General features: G+C 41.5%; 2 long non-coding RNA genes and 1 other non-coding gene across 3 annotated transcripts; 2 read left to right on the top strand and 1 right to left on the bottom strand.

The window, feature by feature from the left end:
* Nucleotides 1-6873: 6873 nt before the first annotated feature.
* On the top strand, nt 6874-9265 carry LOC135509990 (uncharacterized). The gene is made up of 3 exons (XR_010451037.1): nt 6874-7238; nt 7801-7837; nt 8948-9265. It is a non-coding gene; the product is annotated as an uncharacterized LOC135509990 (long non-coding RNA).
* On the top strand, nt 7012-7105 carry trnai-uau (transfer RNA isoleucine (anticodon UAU)). The gene is made up of 2 exons: nt 7012-7049; nt 7070-7105. It is a non-coding gene; the product is annotated as a tRNA-Ile (tRNA).
* A 211-nt stretch (nt 9266-9476) lies between the features above and the next one.
* Nucleotides 9477-15128, bottom strand: LOC135510890 (uncharacterized). The gene is made up of 4 exons (XR_010451174.1): nt 14713-15128; nt 14174-14242; nt 12180-12738; nt 9477-9962 (listed from the first exon to the last, which is right to left on the bottom strand). It is a non-coding gene; the product is annotated as an uncharacterized LOC135510890 (long non-coding RNA).
* Nucleotides 15129-16686: the final 1558 nt, after the last annotated feature.

Raw genomic sequence — 16686 nt, 5'->3', positions numbered from 1 at the left:
GTGTCGTGGGACCCACTTGCACAGCAAAATATCCACAAACCCGATGTAAAACCACACACATTGTCTCTTTGTGAGAGGGGGAGTCACCTGGGTTTAACTTGCCTGTTCTGTGCTGCTCCGATGCAAAAAAAAACAGAGGACCGCAGCATCCGCTGAGTACTCCCTGCCGAGCACTAATGTTCACAAAAAAGTGTTCTGTTTAATGCCGCACTAAACTCAATGACATGCGTCTCACTTTTGAATCACTGGCACCAGCTGGGTCCTCAGGTTTTCACAGTAAAACACTCTTAAAATGTCTGTAGTGTCATCTACACATTACCTGAAACCACAGAGGCATGATTTCTTTCTCTATCTTTCTTTCTTTCTCTCTCTCTCTCTCTCTCTTTCTCTCTCTCTCTCTCTTTCTCTCTCTCTCTCTCTCTCGTAGGGGGGTCAAGGGGATGTGAGATGTGAGATGTGTGTAAGAAGAAGGCATGGTGGATGTTGGTACCTTAAACAGTCTGTCTTTGAATGAAGCCTCCTTCTCTCCAACACCAGCCCCACAGTGTTATCCAGTCTCTGGGGGGAGTGGGGGATCCGAGCTGGGAGCAGAAATGTCTGAGGACCAGATATAGACACAGGAGGACATGGGGTGTGAATGACACAAACACAAACCTAAAAAATCTGCATAGTTTTTATGGCACTATCACTTATGTTAAACAGTGGACTTGGCGAGAGAAGCTTGGAATAACTGTTGTTTCTCTCACCGGTGCCTTGTGGATATGCACAAGCTCATGAGTGGTGCAGGGGTCTAAGGCACTGCATCTCAGTGCAGGGGGTGTCACTACAGTCCCTGGTTTGAATCCCGGCTGTATCACATCCGGCTGTGATTGGGAGTCCCATAGGGTGGTGCACAATTAGCCCAGCGCTGTCTGGATTTGGCCAGGAGTAGGCCGTCATTGTAAATAAGAATTTGTTCTTAACTGACTTGCCAAGTTAAATTTATGTTTTCCATTCTCTACCACCTTCAGACATATGTCCCCTTCCACCGAGTAGAGCTGCACAAAACAAGACAGGAAGAGGACATGACAGTAAAAAGCAATACCTTCAGACTAGAAAAAACACAGATATATCATACGGAGGATATCTTAGGCTTCACATCACATTCAAGTGCTCACTAAGCTGTGAATGTGCTTCTACTGACCTCCAGTGGCTAGATTGTGTTCTTGAAAATGCAAGTGCAATCCTCTCTGCTTTGTAAATACACTGAGTACACAAAGCATTAGAAACACCTGCTCTTTCCATGACATAGACTGAACAGGTGAATCCAGGTGAAAGTTATGATCCCTTATTGATGTCACCTGTTAAATCCACTTCAATCAGTGTAGATGAAGGGGAGGAGACGGGTTAAAGAAGGATTTTTATGCATTGAAACAGTTGAGACATGGATTGTGTATGTGTGCTATTCAGAGGGTGAATGGGCAAGACAAAATATTTAAGTGCCTTTGAACGGGTTATGGTAGTAGGTGCCAGGCGCATCGGTTTGAGTGTGTCAAGAACTGCAACGCTGCTGGGTTTTTCCACACTCAACAGTTTCCCGTGTGTATCAAGAATGGTTCATCACCCAGAGGACATCCAGCCAAATTGAAACAACTATGGAAAGCATTGTGGTCAACAGCCAGCATCCCCGTGAAACACTTTTGACACCTTGTAGTCCATACCCCGACGAATTGAGGCTATTCTAAGTCGATATTAGAAAGATGTTCCTAATGTTTTGTACACTCATTGTATAAAGTCTTTACATAGCGCAAATAAGTCTGATACATCTTATATCACATACATAATATCTCTTAGTCATTTGAATGCCCATTTTCTGCAAGTGCTTGAGATAGCATTCCTATGCAATGTCCCTATCTGAAAGTAAGCAACTGATCCAAGGACATTACCACGCTAGTTAGTTAGCAATCAGTCAAGCCACCGTAGTATCTTTCCTAACCCACGTGCCTAACCTTCTCACATGAACTCAGTCACCCATGCGCCTAACCTTCTCACATAAACTCAGTCACCCACGTGTCTAACCTTCTCACATAAACTCAGTCACCCACGTGCCTAACCTTCTCACATAAACTCAGTCACCCACGTGCCTAACCTTCTCACATAAACTCAGTCACCCACATGCCTAACCTTCTCACATAAACTCAGTCAAAACTCAGTCACCCACGTGCCTAACCTTCTCACATAAACTCAGTCACCCACGTGCCTAACCTTCTCACATGAACTCAGTCACCCACGTGCCTAACCTTCTCACATAAACTCAGTCACCCACGTGCCTAACCTTCTCACATGAACTCAGTCACCCACGTGCCTAACCTTCTCACATAAACTCAGTCACCCACGTGCCTAACCTTCTCACATAAACTCTACATCACTCTATCCTTTGCCACAGTATTTGGTCAATGTCATAGGTGAATGTTGGCCTTTTCTCCTACCTCCTCCCCTTCCTCTATGTGTTAATCATTGCTGGTGTTGGGACCTCCAACAAGCATGATGTTCAGCTGACAAAAATGCCTAGAGGAGAAAGAAAATATGAAAGCATGCACTTTGCTCACATTCATTACCTTTGTCAATCTTTGCCAACAAAGCGTGAATTATTCATATTTGACTACTAAAGATAATCAGGGGGTAAACAGAGCTTATTTTACAGCTCAACATGATGATAGCATGGTCCCATTTTAAAATAACAACAGATGCTTCATATAAATCTTATAGATGATTTGTGAAGCATCTATGCTTATGAACACTTTATATGAAGACTTTATAAGTTATAGTTTGTTTAATCTAGTGACACCGGAGTGTGCCCAGGCTGCTACTCACGTGAGTTTGTTGCACACTGGTGGTAGAAAGGCCTTTTCATTCTCTGCAATCCATTTGTCCACGTTCACAAGAAGTGGTTTCCCACTCATTATTGCAAAGTGATGTGAAAATTGTAACTGAAAAAATAACTCTTTGTGTATTGAATCACTTAGTTCTGTGTTGTTTTTTTTTGGGGGGGGGGGGGGGTTCAGAGACTGAGAGTCCAAAATACAGAAGTGGGATAACTAGGGTAGGAGTCCGGTGTGATTGGTGAAAGGTTGCTTACATTCCCACAATAAGAAAACTAGTGACAGTGATGTGGGCGGTCATATAAAACCAAAGCAGAAACACTTGTCAGTAATGTGATGGAGTGAGTGAAGTGATGAGGGGACGAGGGGTGCACATGTTAATGAGTAGGAGAAGCAGGAATCACATTAAAATTAGCACTGCAGTCTCATAGAATGTACATGAATAAGCAATGTATATTAGGTACAATTAAATTAGTTGTATTTTTTATGTTTTAAAAAACATTTTAAATTGACTGGATTCTATGTTTGAACCTGTTTTATTGGCTGAGTTCATCACCTTAAAATCCCCTTCTTTTACCACTTACCACTTTTCGCAAAATCAGCAAGACAAAGGAGCTGATCGCGGACTACAGGAAACAGAGGGCCGAGCACGCCCCCATTCACATCGACGGGGCTGCAGTGGACCGGGTTGAGAGTTCCTCTGTGTCTACATCACTAAGGAATTAGCATGGTCCACACACACCAAAAAATGTGTGAAAAAGGCACGACAACGCCTCTACCCCTCGGGAGGCAGAAATGATTTGGCATGGGCCCTCAGATATTTGAAAAGTTCTACAGCTGCACCATTGAGAGCATCTTGACTGGCTGCATCACCGCTTGGTATGGCAAATGCTTGGCATCCAACTGCAAGACGATACAGAGGGTAGTGTGTACGGTCCAGTACATCACTGGAGCCAAGGTCCCTGCAATCCAGGACCTGTATACCAGGCGGTGTCAGAGGAAGGCCCTTATAATTGTCAAAGACTCCAGCCACCCATAGACTGTTCTCTCTGCTACTGCACGACATGCAGTACTGATGCACCAAGTCTGGAACCAACAAGATTCTGAACAGCATCTTCCCCCAAGCCATAAGACTGCTAAATAGTTAAGCAAATAGCTACCAGGACTATCTGCATTGACCCCCTTTTGCACTAACTCTTTTGACTCCTCACATATGCTGCTGCTACTTCTCATTATCTATCCGGTTGCCTAGTTGCTTTACCCTTACCTATATGTACAGATCTACCTCAATTACCTTGTACCCCTGCACATCGACTCTGTACTGGTACCCTGTGTATATAGCCAAGTTATCTTTACTCATTGTGTATTTATTTGTGTTATTTGCATTGTTGTGAATGGCCCTTAAGTAAGCATTACACTGTTAGTATAAGCCTGTTGTTTGTGAAGCATGTGACAAATACAAGATCAAATGATTTGATCTAAAAAGGTGCATAGGACTTACTATTCTACTATCAGCTCTTACTGTCTGGGTCCAGATTGATGACACACAACCAGGGTGATGACATCAGAGGTCAGGGCTCTGTAAGATGAATAGGGCAACCCCCTCAGCCCACCCCAACTGTTAACTAAGAAATAAACAATATACCTGATTACTTCTCTTTTACTTTCTCATACACGAGCTAATTCCTGTATTCTAAAGAAAACTGACTCACTGGCTGTGTCCACAAATGATCAGACTCCTGTAGACAGAGGGAATCTTGGCTAGAGTCATAGAAGACCTCTCCTGAGGGAGGAGGAAAGGGTGAGAGGTAGAGAGAGAGAGAGAGAGAGAGAAAAAAAAAATGTGAGCAAAGTAGCATTAACAGCTAAGTAGCTGAAAAATGGTGATCAAATCAAAGTTTATTTGTCACGTGCGCTGAATACAACAGATCACCTTACAGTGAAATGCGTACTTACAAATGCGCATTTTCTTGGTACCATTTGAACGGAAACACTTTGACGTTTGTGGAAATGTGAAAGGAATGTAGGAGAATATGACACATTAGATCTGGTAAAAGATAATACAAAGAAAAAACAACCTGTTTTTGTATTTTTTTGTACCATCATCTTTCAAATGCAAGAGAAAGGCCATAATGTATTATTCCAGCCCAGATGCAATTTAGACATTGGCCTCTAGATGGCAGCACTGTATGTGCAAAGTTTTAGACTGATCCAATGAACCATTGCATTTCAATTCACAATGACGTATCAAGACTGCCCAAATGTGCCTAAAATGTTTATGAATAACTTTTCATGTTCAAAACTGTGCACTCTCCTCAAACAATAGCATGGTATTCTTTCACTGTAATAGCTACTGTAAATTGGACAGTGCAGTTAGAATAACAAGAATTTAATCTTTCTGCCAATATCAGATGCGTCTATGTTCTGGGAAATGTTCTTGTTACTTACAACCTCATGCTAATCGCATTGGCCTATGTTAGCTCAACCGTCCCACCAATCCTGAAGAAGTTAATGAGTTCCATCTCTCCACACTACATCCCATCTCCGTCGATATCCTGGAGCTTGGCAGGAGCCACAGTCTGCTGGGAGCTCAGTCTAGACATGCATTTGTGAAATCAGATTAGTTCTTGCTAATCTGCCTCCTTGGAGATGAAGGTCATGTGACAGATTTATCTCCCAAGCATATGTTAAAGAAGGCTGCTACATATGCTACATTTCCATCCCTCTCTCCCTCCATCCAGATACAAGACAGATGATTGCTTAAATTAGTGGATAGATGATAATGATCTGAATTCATGTTGTCAAGTATGGTTGTTGACATGTTGAATTGTGATCCTCCAATAAACTATCCCTACCATACATGTCTGGACTAGCAGTGTTTTTCATTCAGTTTACAATGTTAACATAACCATACTACAATAAAACAATGGACTCTTTTTCAAACTAGATTTTTATACACAAGCAAAACTGCATCATGTTATAGAGGGTAGCCTGAAGAGAAAGAACACGTTTAGTCAACATAGCTTCGGGAAGTAGTTTGGGGTGGGGGTGCTGCAGGACGAACACAGGACTAGTGCACTACTTTTGTGAAAAATGGTTAACTAAATGTATTTGAGTGTTTACCAGCATGTGTAACTTCAGTCTGATAATTATCTGTGCAAAACAGTTAATACTTGTGGAATATATAAATACTTGATTGATATTTATTTTCCAGTTTCTTGAAATACTTTGCAAATGCAACTTATTTCTATCAGTCGTTTTACAATTTAGTAGACACCCTTATCCAAAGCAACTTACAGTAGTGAGGACATGCATTTCTTACTGGTCCCCCATGGGATTGAACCCACAAGACGAGAGTTAAAAGCATCATTCTCTACTACCATCTGATCCACATCATCACATCACAAACCAGTTGATGTGTCAATGTAGTCAATCAATTACTGTATTGTGCATTGTCTTTATGGTGATCGAAAGTCCACAGGGACAGTGCAACAACTCTTACAATTCCAATGGTTGAATCCTGCAAGATACTGTTTTATACACCTACCTTTTTTTTCTCCCAAACCAGCAATGCTGACATTGTTCCTTAATTTAAGGTTAGGGCTAGAATTAAGGTTAGCCGTGTTGTTAAATTAGGGTTACGGTTAGGAACATAAACTGTAGAACTATGTGGGGTTTAGCCATAACTTTGTGGCTGTGGTAACTAGTTAGGACCCTGTAGCAGCCAAGATTTCACAGAAATTAGCAACTTGTTATGAAATTAATATTCATACTACAACCACACAATACTATATCACTTTCCAGATTAGCTGTCAAATACACACGGCCAATATAGGAAAATACAATTTAGTCACAATAGACTCGACAACGGATAGCTCTCTATCCATCCAATGAGCAGTTCAGGCGAACTGACGTTAGCAAGCCAGTTAGCTATGTTCAAACAACGCAAACGACTGATTCGGCAAATCAGTAATTTATTAAAGCTTAGTCGGGTCTTGATCGGTTTCTATGGGTGTTGCTGTATGGTTGTGGTTGTGTTGTAACACATAACAGACAATATAATTACCGACAAATAAATCATTAAAAAAAAGAGAAGATAGCATCCGGTTGAGTCTGTTCATAATCTCTATTGCTGAGCCGTAGAAGTGGAGCTCCAGTGGCGCAATCGGTTAGCGCGCGGTACTTATATGACAGTACATTGTAGAGCTATGCCGAGGTTGTGAGTTCGAGCCTCACCTGGAGCAGTATTTTTACTGCTGCAGAATAGGTATTAGCCGTTGAACTTGAGATAACGTTGAATACATGAAACAGACGCTCAGTACCTACCTCGACTGTCAGTGACTGACAATTAAGCAGTGTAGACAAAGACGGTATCAGGTAGGGACTTTCTTCTCTAACATATTTTTTTGCCTAAACCTAGTACAAATATAAAAATGTAGGTAGAGTAGCCTAGATATTACTTGTTAGATATTGCTGCACTGTGGGAACTTGAAGCACATGCATTTCGCTACACTCGCAGTAACATCTGCAAACCACGTGTATGTGACCCATACAATGTGATTTGATTCGATTTAATCACGATTTGTCATGCCAGATACATGCTATTTCTTAGCTACATGTTATCATTAACATATATTCCTGCTGTTTTATGAAGACATACAACAAAATAGCTATCATCCACACTCCCATCGCGGGGGCCAGTCGTGTATAGCCATAACGGACATTTTGGTGACCTTATTTGACTTTTTCTGCTGCTTTTGAGACATGGTTCGATCCCACCTTGGGACACTACTTGATTGAGTATATAAAACACAAAACAATCATACTATTGATTACTCTATTATCTATTATTATTCTAATATGTATTCATTATAGAATTGTCAGTATTTATGATAAACCTTTAAACTGCACTCTTCCTCCCTGGCTCTCTATTTTTTAGCTCCAGATGACAAACCTACACTGTCCAAGGGTTGCAGGTCTGCCAACTTCCTCCTGGTCACGCATTGTATTCAGAGAAATATCCAATAAACCAAAGACATTGCTTTAAGAACAATCCAACATTTATTTTGATACTGTCTCAAAGCTAACTAAAAAGCAGCATTTCCCAAGTGAGGATGGCTTTCACTTCAGCAGTAATAAATTCATGAACTTTGAGGAAAAGATCATGATTATTAGAAAGCAAATTACGGTCTCCTCTTTAAATCTGCATATTCCTTCAAAGCTCAGTTGTCCTGAGTCTGCACAACTCTGCCAGGACCTAGGATCAAGAGAGACACTCAAGTGTTTTAGTACTATATCTCTTGACACAATGATGAAAATAATCATGGCCTCTAAACCTTCAAGCTGCATACTGGACCCTATTCCAACTAAAATACTGAAAGAGCTGCTTCCTGTGCTTGGCCCTCCTATGTTGAACATAATAAATGTCTTTCTATCCACCGGATGTGTACCAAACTCACTAAAAGTGGCAGGAATAAAGCCTCTCTTGAAAAAGCCAAACCTTGACCCAGAAAATATAAAAAACTATCGGCCTATATCGAATCTTACATTCCTCTCAAAAATGTTAGAAAAAGCTGTTGTGCAGCAACTCACTGCTTTCCTGACAACAAACAATGTATTCGAAATGCTTCAGTCTGGTTTCAGACCCCATCATAGCACTGAGATTGCACTTGTGAAGGTGGTAAAGGAGGGGTGCGTCACTTGAGTGGGTTGAGTCACTGACGTGATCTTCCTGTCTGGGTTGGCGCCACCCCCTTGGGTTGTGCCGTGGTGGAGATCTTTGTGGGCTGTACTCGGCCTTGTCTCAGGATGGTAAGTTGGTGGTTGAAGATATCCCTCTAGTGGTGTGGGGGCTGTGCTTTGGCAAAGTGGGTGGGGTTATATCCTTCCTGTTTGGCCCTGTCCGGGGGTATCATCGGATGGGGCCAGTGTCTCCTGACCCCTCCTGTCTAAGCCTCCAGTATTTATGCTGCAGTAGTTTATGTCGGGGGGCTAGGATCAGTTTCTTATATCTGGAGTACTTCTCCTGTCTTATCCAGTGTCCTGTGTGAATTTAAGTATGCTCTCTCTAATTCTCTCTTTCGGAGGACCTGAGCCCTAGGACCATGTCTCAGGACTACCTGGCATGATGACTCCTTGCTGTCCCCAGTCCACCTGGCCATGTTGTTGCTCCAGTTTCAATTGTTCTGCCTGCGGCTATGGAATCCTGACCTGTTCACCGGACGTGCTACCTGTCCCAGACCTGCTCTTTTCAACTCTCTAGAGACAGCAGGAGTGGTAGAGATACTCTTAATGATCGGCTATGAAAAGCCAACTGACATTTACTCCTGAGGTGCTGACTTGCTGCACCCTTAACAACTACTGTGATTATTATTATTTGACCATGCTGGTCATTTATGAACATCTTGGCCATGTTCTGTTATAATCTCTACCCGTCACAACCAGAAGAGGACTGGCCACCCCTCATATCCTGGTTCCTCTCTAGGTTTCTTCCTAGGTTTTGGCCTTTCTAGGGAGTTTTTCCTAGTCACCGTGCTTCTACAACTGCATTGCTTGCTGTTTGGGGTTTTAGGCTGGGTTTCTGTACAGCACTTTGAGATATCAGCTGATATATAAATACATTTGATTTGATTTAACTGAATGTAGTTTATTGCAGATATTTTCCTCAAATAAAATGTAGCATACATAAAATAAACAAGTTATTACAATTTATTTACATTGGGCCTAATGTGTGTGTGAGAGGGAGACATGTTTTTCAACTCAGAAAAAAAGCACACAGAATATCACCAAACTGTAAACATTAAGCCATAGCCTTTTACAATATTATCAATCACACTTTGATTTGATCGATATTTAGAGTAATTATGTAGATATTGACAATGGATATGAAGGAGTAGATCTCTCCAATCCTAAAATAAAATGGACCAAACATTAAATGAACAAGTAATTACAACTTATTTACATTGTGGATAATGTGTTTGAGTGCATGTTGTTTTATTTTTCCTTGTCAGCCACCCATCTCTGCTTTGTCAGTCTTGCTAGGCCCCGTGTATATGCACTTCTGGGTGAGGCTGTCAGGCAGTGGTGGAGTACATGGCAGATCTGAAAAAGAGATGCACAAAGTGACAGTAAGTAATCAGCTCAACAACATGTCTGTGTGTACACCTGTTGGTGTGGGTGAGCATATGCAATATAATTCTGAAGAACCTGTATTCATCTGGGTATCGTAAAAATAGTTTCTTCCTTAACGGCCAGTGTAGCAGGACCTGGTGCAGCTGGTAAATTAAATAACACAGCAGTAGACTGCTGTGACTGCAGCTGAACTGCTGGGGGTGGCAGATGTAAAAGAGACGGGCACAATTTTCTTCACTGAAAATACAGTGCCTTGCAAAAGTATTCATCCCCCTTGGCGTTTTCCTATTTTGTTGCATTACAACCTGTAATTTTAATGGACTTTATTTGGATTTCTTGTGAAGGACATACACAAAATAGTCCAAATTGGTGAAGTGAAATGAAAAAAATAACTTGTTTAAAAATATATATATTTTTTAAAATGGTAAAGTGGCACATGCATATGTATTCACCCCCTTTGCTATGAAGCTTCTAAATAAGATCTGGTGCAACCAATGACCTTCAAAAGTCATATAATTAGTTAAATAAAGTCACCTGTGTGCAATCTAAGTGTCACATGATCTCATATATATATATATATATATATATATAAACACCTGTTCCGAAAGGCCCCAGAGTCTGCAACACCACTAGGCAAGGGGCACCATGAAGACCAAGGAGCTCTCCAAACAGGTCAGGGACAAAGATGTGGAGAAGTACAGATCAGGGTTTGGTTATAAATAAATACCTGAAAATTTGAAAATCCCACTGAGCACCATTACAAAAAAACCGTAAAGAATATGGCACCAACACAAACCTGCCAAGAGAGGGCCGCCCACCAAAACTCACGGACCAGGAAAGGAGGGCATTAATCAGAGAGGCAACAAAGAGACCAAAGATAACCCCGAAGGAACTGCAAATCTCCACAGTGGAGATTGGAGTATCTGTCCATAGGACCATTTTAAGCCGTACACTTCACAGAGCTGGGTTTTATGGAAGAGTGGCCAGAAAAAAGCCATTGCTTAAAAGAAAAAAATATGCAAACACATTTGGTGTTCACCAAAAGGCATATGGGAGACTCCCCAAACATATGGAAGAAGATACTCTGGTCAGATGAGACTAAAATTTAGATTTTTGGCCAAAGGAAAATGCTATGTCTGGTGCAAACCCAACACCTCTCATTACCCCGAGAACACCAGCATGGTGGTGGCAGAATCATGCTGTGGGGATGTTTTTTTTTTTTTTAAATCAGCAGGGACTGAGAAACTGGTCAGAACTGAAAGAATGATGGATGGCGCTAAATACAGGGAAATTCTTGGGGGAAACCTGTTTCAGTCTTCTAGAGATTTGAGACTGGGATGGAGGATCACCTTCCAGCAGGACTATGACCTTAAGCATACTGCTAAAGCAACACTCAAGTGGTTTAAAGGGAAACATTTAAATGTCTTGGAATGTCCTATTCAAAGCCCAGACCTCAATCCAATTGAGAATCTGTGGTATGACTTAAAAGATTGCTGTACACCAGAGGAACCCATCCAACTTGATGGAGCTGTTTTGCTTTGAAGAATAGGCAACAATCCTAGTGGTTAGATTTGGCAAGCTTATAGAGACATACCCCAAGAGAATTGCAGTTGTCATTGCTACAAAATGTGGCTCTACAAAGTGTTCACTTTGCGGGGGTGAATAGCTATGCACGCTCAAGTTCTCTGTATTTTTGTGTTATTTTTTGTTTGTTACACAAGAAAAAATATTTTGCATGTTGTATAAATCAAATGATCACCACCACCCCAACATCTATTTTAACTCCAGTTTGTAAGGGAACAAAATAGGAAAAAGGCCAAGGGGGGTGAATACTTTCGCAAGCCACTGTAATCATGCACTCATTCAATCTATTTAGTTGTAAGGCCTAGATTCAATCAGATAAACTAAATAATGAGGAATTCTGTCAGCCTCGTCGAGATGTAGATTACATCTCAAATTGCAATGTTCTAACTTGTAAACAGGGCTGCATGAGATTTCTGTCAATGCAATGTCCGCTTTTAGGTATAATGCCAGGAGCCGCTTGTGAATTTGACAGCTCTAACACAGTTCCACATCAGACACCTCCAAAACAACCGCTACGTGGATGTCGGCTAATTCGGATCTGACTGAATAGAGCACCAAGTGAGGGACAGTGTGCATGGGTGTATGCATGTACGTGATAATTACCTGTATCACCTGTCGTGGCCGGTGTAGCAGATGCAGGGGCAGACGACTGCAGCTGTGAAGACTGTGGTTGAGCTAATAGGGGTGTCAGATCTCAAAGAGAGAGGAACCATTTTTTAAGTTAAAATTATACAACAAAACAGAGTGAGTGAATGTATATACGTGTATTTGACCACATCACACTGCTTCAGGTCTACAAGCCCCTGGAAGTTCCAGCGTGCCACTCCAGGCCTGGCCTAGCTTGGTTGAAAGAGGGTTACCTGTCACCCACTCCAGGCCTGGCCCAGCTTGGTGGAAAGAGGGTTACCTGTCACCCACTCCAGGCCTGGCCCATCTTGGTGGAAAGACGGTTACCTGTCACCCACTCCATGCCTGGCCCATCTTGGTGGAAAGAGGGTTACCTGTCACCCACTCCAGGCCTGGCCCAGCTTGGTGGAAAGAGGGTTACCTGTCACCCACTCCAGGCCTGGCCCATCTTGGTGGAAAGAGGGTTACCTGTCACCCACTCCAGGCCTGGCCCATCTTGGTGGAAAGACGGTTACCTGTCACCCACCGAGCAGGTCTGAAAAATGGGCACAATATAATTTCAATAACAAAGCCTTGACTACACACTAACCTAAACAGAACAGACTATGGGAGGTGCACAGTAATACACAGAGCCATGACTACATGGAACTCTATTCCACATCAAGTAACTCATGCAAGCAGCAAAATTAGATTTAAAAAAATAGGTGGAACAAAAAAACACTTTATGGAACAGCAGGGACTGTGAAGAGACCCATGCATACACACGATAACATACGCACTGTACACACACGTACACAAGGATTTTGTGTTGTAGATATCTGGTAGTAGAGTAGTGGCCTGAGGGCACACAGTTAATGTATTGTAATGTTTTTCAAATTGTATAACTGCCTTAATTTTGCTGGACCCGAAGAAGAGTAACTGCTGTCTTGGCAGCAGCTAATGGGGATCCATAATAAATACAATACAACAAATTAAGTTTGTGTGTGTGTGTCTGGCAACCCACGCAGCAGACTTCATTTTCCCTACTGCTCATTGTACTTGCCCATGCAATCTGGTGTGTGTGTGTATGTTCTGTGTTATTACCAATTTGTAAGTCGCTCTGGATAAGAGCGTCTGCTAAATGACTTAAATGTAAATGTAATTATGACTTAGAAGTATCAACCTGACGACATCCTTGTCGTAGGCCAATCAGTGATTAGCTTGGGAGAAATTACTATCAACCGTGTACAGTAAAAAGGATCTGGATTTACAAGTATGTTAAATCATGTGAAGTTACAAACCTCTAGGGCTTAGTCTACACTCAATTTAAATAAAGGATGCAGGACATGAGTTCTAGGACTACCTGGCCTGACGACTCCTGGCTGTCCCTGTCTCCAGTCCACCTAGTCGTGCTGCTCATCCAGTCTCTGCTGTTTCTGTCTACAGCTATGAAACCCTGACCTGCTCAAGGCACTAACTTGTCCCAGACCCGCTGTTTAATCCTGTCTCTCTCTACCGGACCTACTGTCTCAACATCTAAATGCTCAGCTATGAAGAGCCAACTGGCATTTACTCCTGAGGTGCTGAACTATTGCACCCTCTATAACCCTCTATTATTTGACACTGCTGGTCATCTATGAACGTTTAAACGTTAGTCTTGAAGACTAATCTGGCTAAATAGCTGGACTCTTATAATCTCCACCAGCACAGCCAGAAGAGGACTGGCAACCCTTCAGAGCCTGGGTTCTTCCTAGGTTCCTGCCTTTCTGGGGTGTTTTTCCTAGCCACTGTGCTTCTACGTCTGCATTGCTTGCTCTTTGGGGTTTAGGCTGGGTATCTGTATAAGCACGTTGTGACTACTGCTGATGTAAAATGGGGTTTAATAAAATACATTTGATAGATTGCTTGTATATGCTTCTATTCATGTCAGTAACTCTAAATCTAAATGTGACATTGAGTTGTCTTATATTTCCTCAAAATGGAAGTTGTACCTTAAGCTAGCTCTTTTTCCTGGTCCTTCCTGCTGGGGACAGGGGGCTTCAGGTTTGGGAATAGAGGGCCTAGAGAATTGGAATATTAACAATAATTAGTGTCTGCATGTATGAATGAACTTCAACATGGCTTCGCTGTGTATCTGAACTGATTGAGAATTGCTGATCATGTACTGTATATGTCTATTTTCTTTAGAAAATCTGCCACCAAACCACACAATTCTATCCAGCTAGAGTGCACACAACCATTATGTTTTATTTTTGACCTGGTAAAATAGGCTAACAACGACGCTAGCACACTACACCCCATATCAACCAACTAGTTGTAACAAGGCTATATTATACTGTAACGTTGTGGTAGCCAACTACATTACATTATTATCCACCTAGCTAGCTAGTGATAGCTTAGCTAGCTCCAAAGAAACAACCAATGAATGACATCAGGCTTTTTAACAAAATATCTATCTATCTAGCTTGTATGATTGCATGTAAAACAACTTTACAGATGATTACAAAGCTTGAAAGCAAAGTTGACTTACCAGTATGCTGCTCTCTCGGGAACTAGAGTGAGGCATCCAGATATGAGGTTAGGTAGCGCCGTTAGCATTAGCTAGCTAGCAGCGCCAGCATATTAGGTATGAAAGTATCTATCCACCAACAATGTCGAAGTCAAACACGAAATAAACTATGTTAAGCCATGCTGACTTCGTAAGATGAATAATCATCAGGCTGAACGTACATTTATGTGACTAACTAGCTAACTTTAGCTTGCCAGCTCAGTGACCGGTGATGCACCTACTCCTGTTTACAGAGTTACCAGTTATCTTGTAGCACACCTCAATGTGTTGGTGGGAGGACTTTGCTAAGGCCTAATATAAAGTGCAAATATATTATTCGTTTTTAGCTGTAAATGTAAGAAGTGTGTTTCTGACCCGCACAGTATTTCATCAACTGAGCTGAAGTTGTTCCCTCTCATTATCTATATATAGGAGCCAGCATGAAGGAATTTCTACACAAATCTATTGGGCTGTAATAAGACTTGCTGTTTAACTTCACTAAAGGGGATGGTATTTGATAATTAACTGCATTTGAACTTGAACAAGGTGAGAGTGACAGTAGTTGACGTAATTTACCAGTATTACATTAGAATGGTGTATTTAGTATACTTCTCTGGCCAGCCTGCAATGTACTGTATCAAGTTCCACTCGGGGGCGCTGTTGTCCATGCTATGAGTTGGGTGTAAACATCGCTTGTTAAATACATCAATGAGGCTTGGTGGCTGGTGGTGACTGGCCACGCCTCTCTTTCGTTGAATGATTTTGACACATTTGATTGATGCATCATTCGCAACCTTTGTGTTGACATGAATACAGTTTATTTTAAATATCAGAATGTTGATTTATACTGATTTGTCTGTGTGCTCATGTTTGAGAATGCTCACTGAACTTGATCAGAATGTTTTCCTATACTGATTCAATGTTGAATACATCCTACTGTATACATCACACTATAGAAAACATGGTCAAATGTAAATGTTGCGGGGAAGAACGTGTAAAACAAATGGATGTTAGGGGAATGTCAAAAAGCTGATAAGAAAACTCTTTAGTAATAGGCTATAAGCTGTTATTTAGGTAGCACCTAATTAATTTAGACAACCGTGTGTGAGTGGATGGATCCATTATGAAGAAAAGTAACACATGATAGAGGAGAGAGATTTTACAGTAGAGAAAACTGAGCAGAGAGAGCTTTGGCAGCTGGCCTCCCCCTCCACTCCGCTCAACTCCCCTCCCCTCTCCCCCTCCTCCTCTTCCCAACCCCAATACAAACACTCAGGATTTGACATCATCTCAAATTAAACGACTCCAAGTTTCATATAATTGACTCATACACAGAAAGAACACAGCTGATTTAAAAAACATTCGGTGTCGAGGGATTTAACCTTTTGTCCATTTAGTGCCCTCCCAGGAACACTTAAACGCTAAATGCAATCAGCATGAGATCAGTGGAAACAAGGTCACAGCAGGTGATGAACTTGTCCCTCTTGTACTGCAAAAATGAAAAGTCTTCTCCCCACCAGTACCCTCAAGACTCTCACAAGCTCTGTAGCTGTATGGAGGACTTTTTCAATTTAACATCAGGCCCGAGGACCCCAGCAAAAATCTGCATTTTTATCACTGCTTTATATTTAGCGTCCCAGTGAAGTATTTTACTTTCAGGAAAACCAGGCCAACAAGTACAAAATAAAACAATTACATAAACTTGACATAAACTCTTGCATTCATGAGTTTTATTGACAAATGTCAACAACAACAAAAAATAAGGTCCACCAAGCAAAAACCTGATAAGAATTAATTTAGGAGAATAGAAATGGTTTGCTAGGTAGAAAATTAACATCCAACTTGTCAGTGGCAACTTTGTGACAGCAACTATGTGAGTTTATTACAGTATTATAGGCACTATGTCCTGGGATGTCCAATTACCTTCTATGTAGAAGAATATCTTACCTTCTAACT

Source organism: Oncorhynchus masou, chromosome 23, assembly GCF_036934945.1.
Source record: "Oncorhynchus masou masou isolate Uvic2021 chromosome 23, UVic_Omas_1.1, whole genome shotgun sequence".
In the NCBI taxonomy this organism is placed as follows: Eukaryota; Metazoa; Chordata; class Actinopteri; order Salmoniformes; family Salmonidae; genus Oncorhynchus; species Oncorhynchus masou.
Note: the sequence above shows the minus strand (reverse complement) of the source record. Positions and strands in the feature narration are given on the sequence as shown.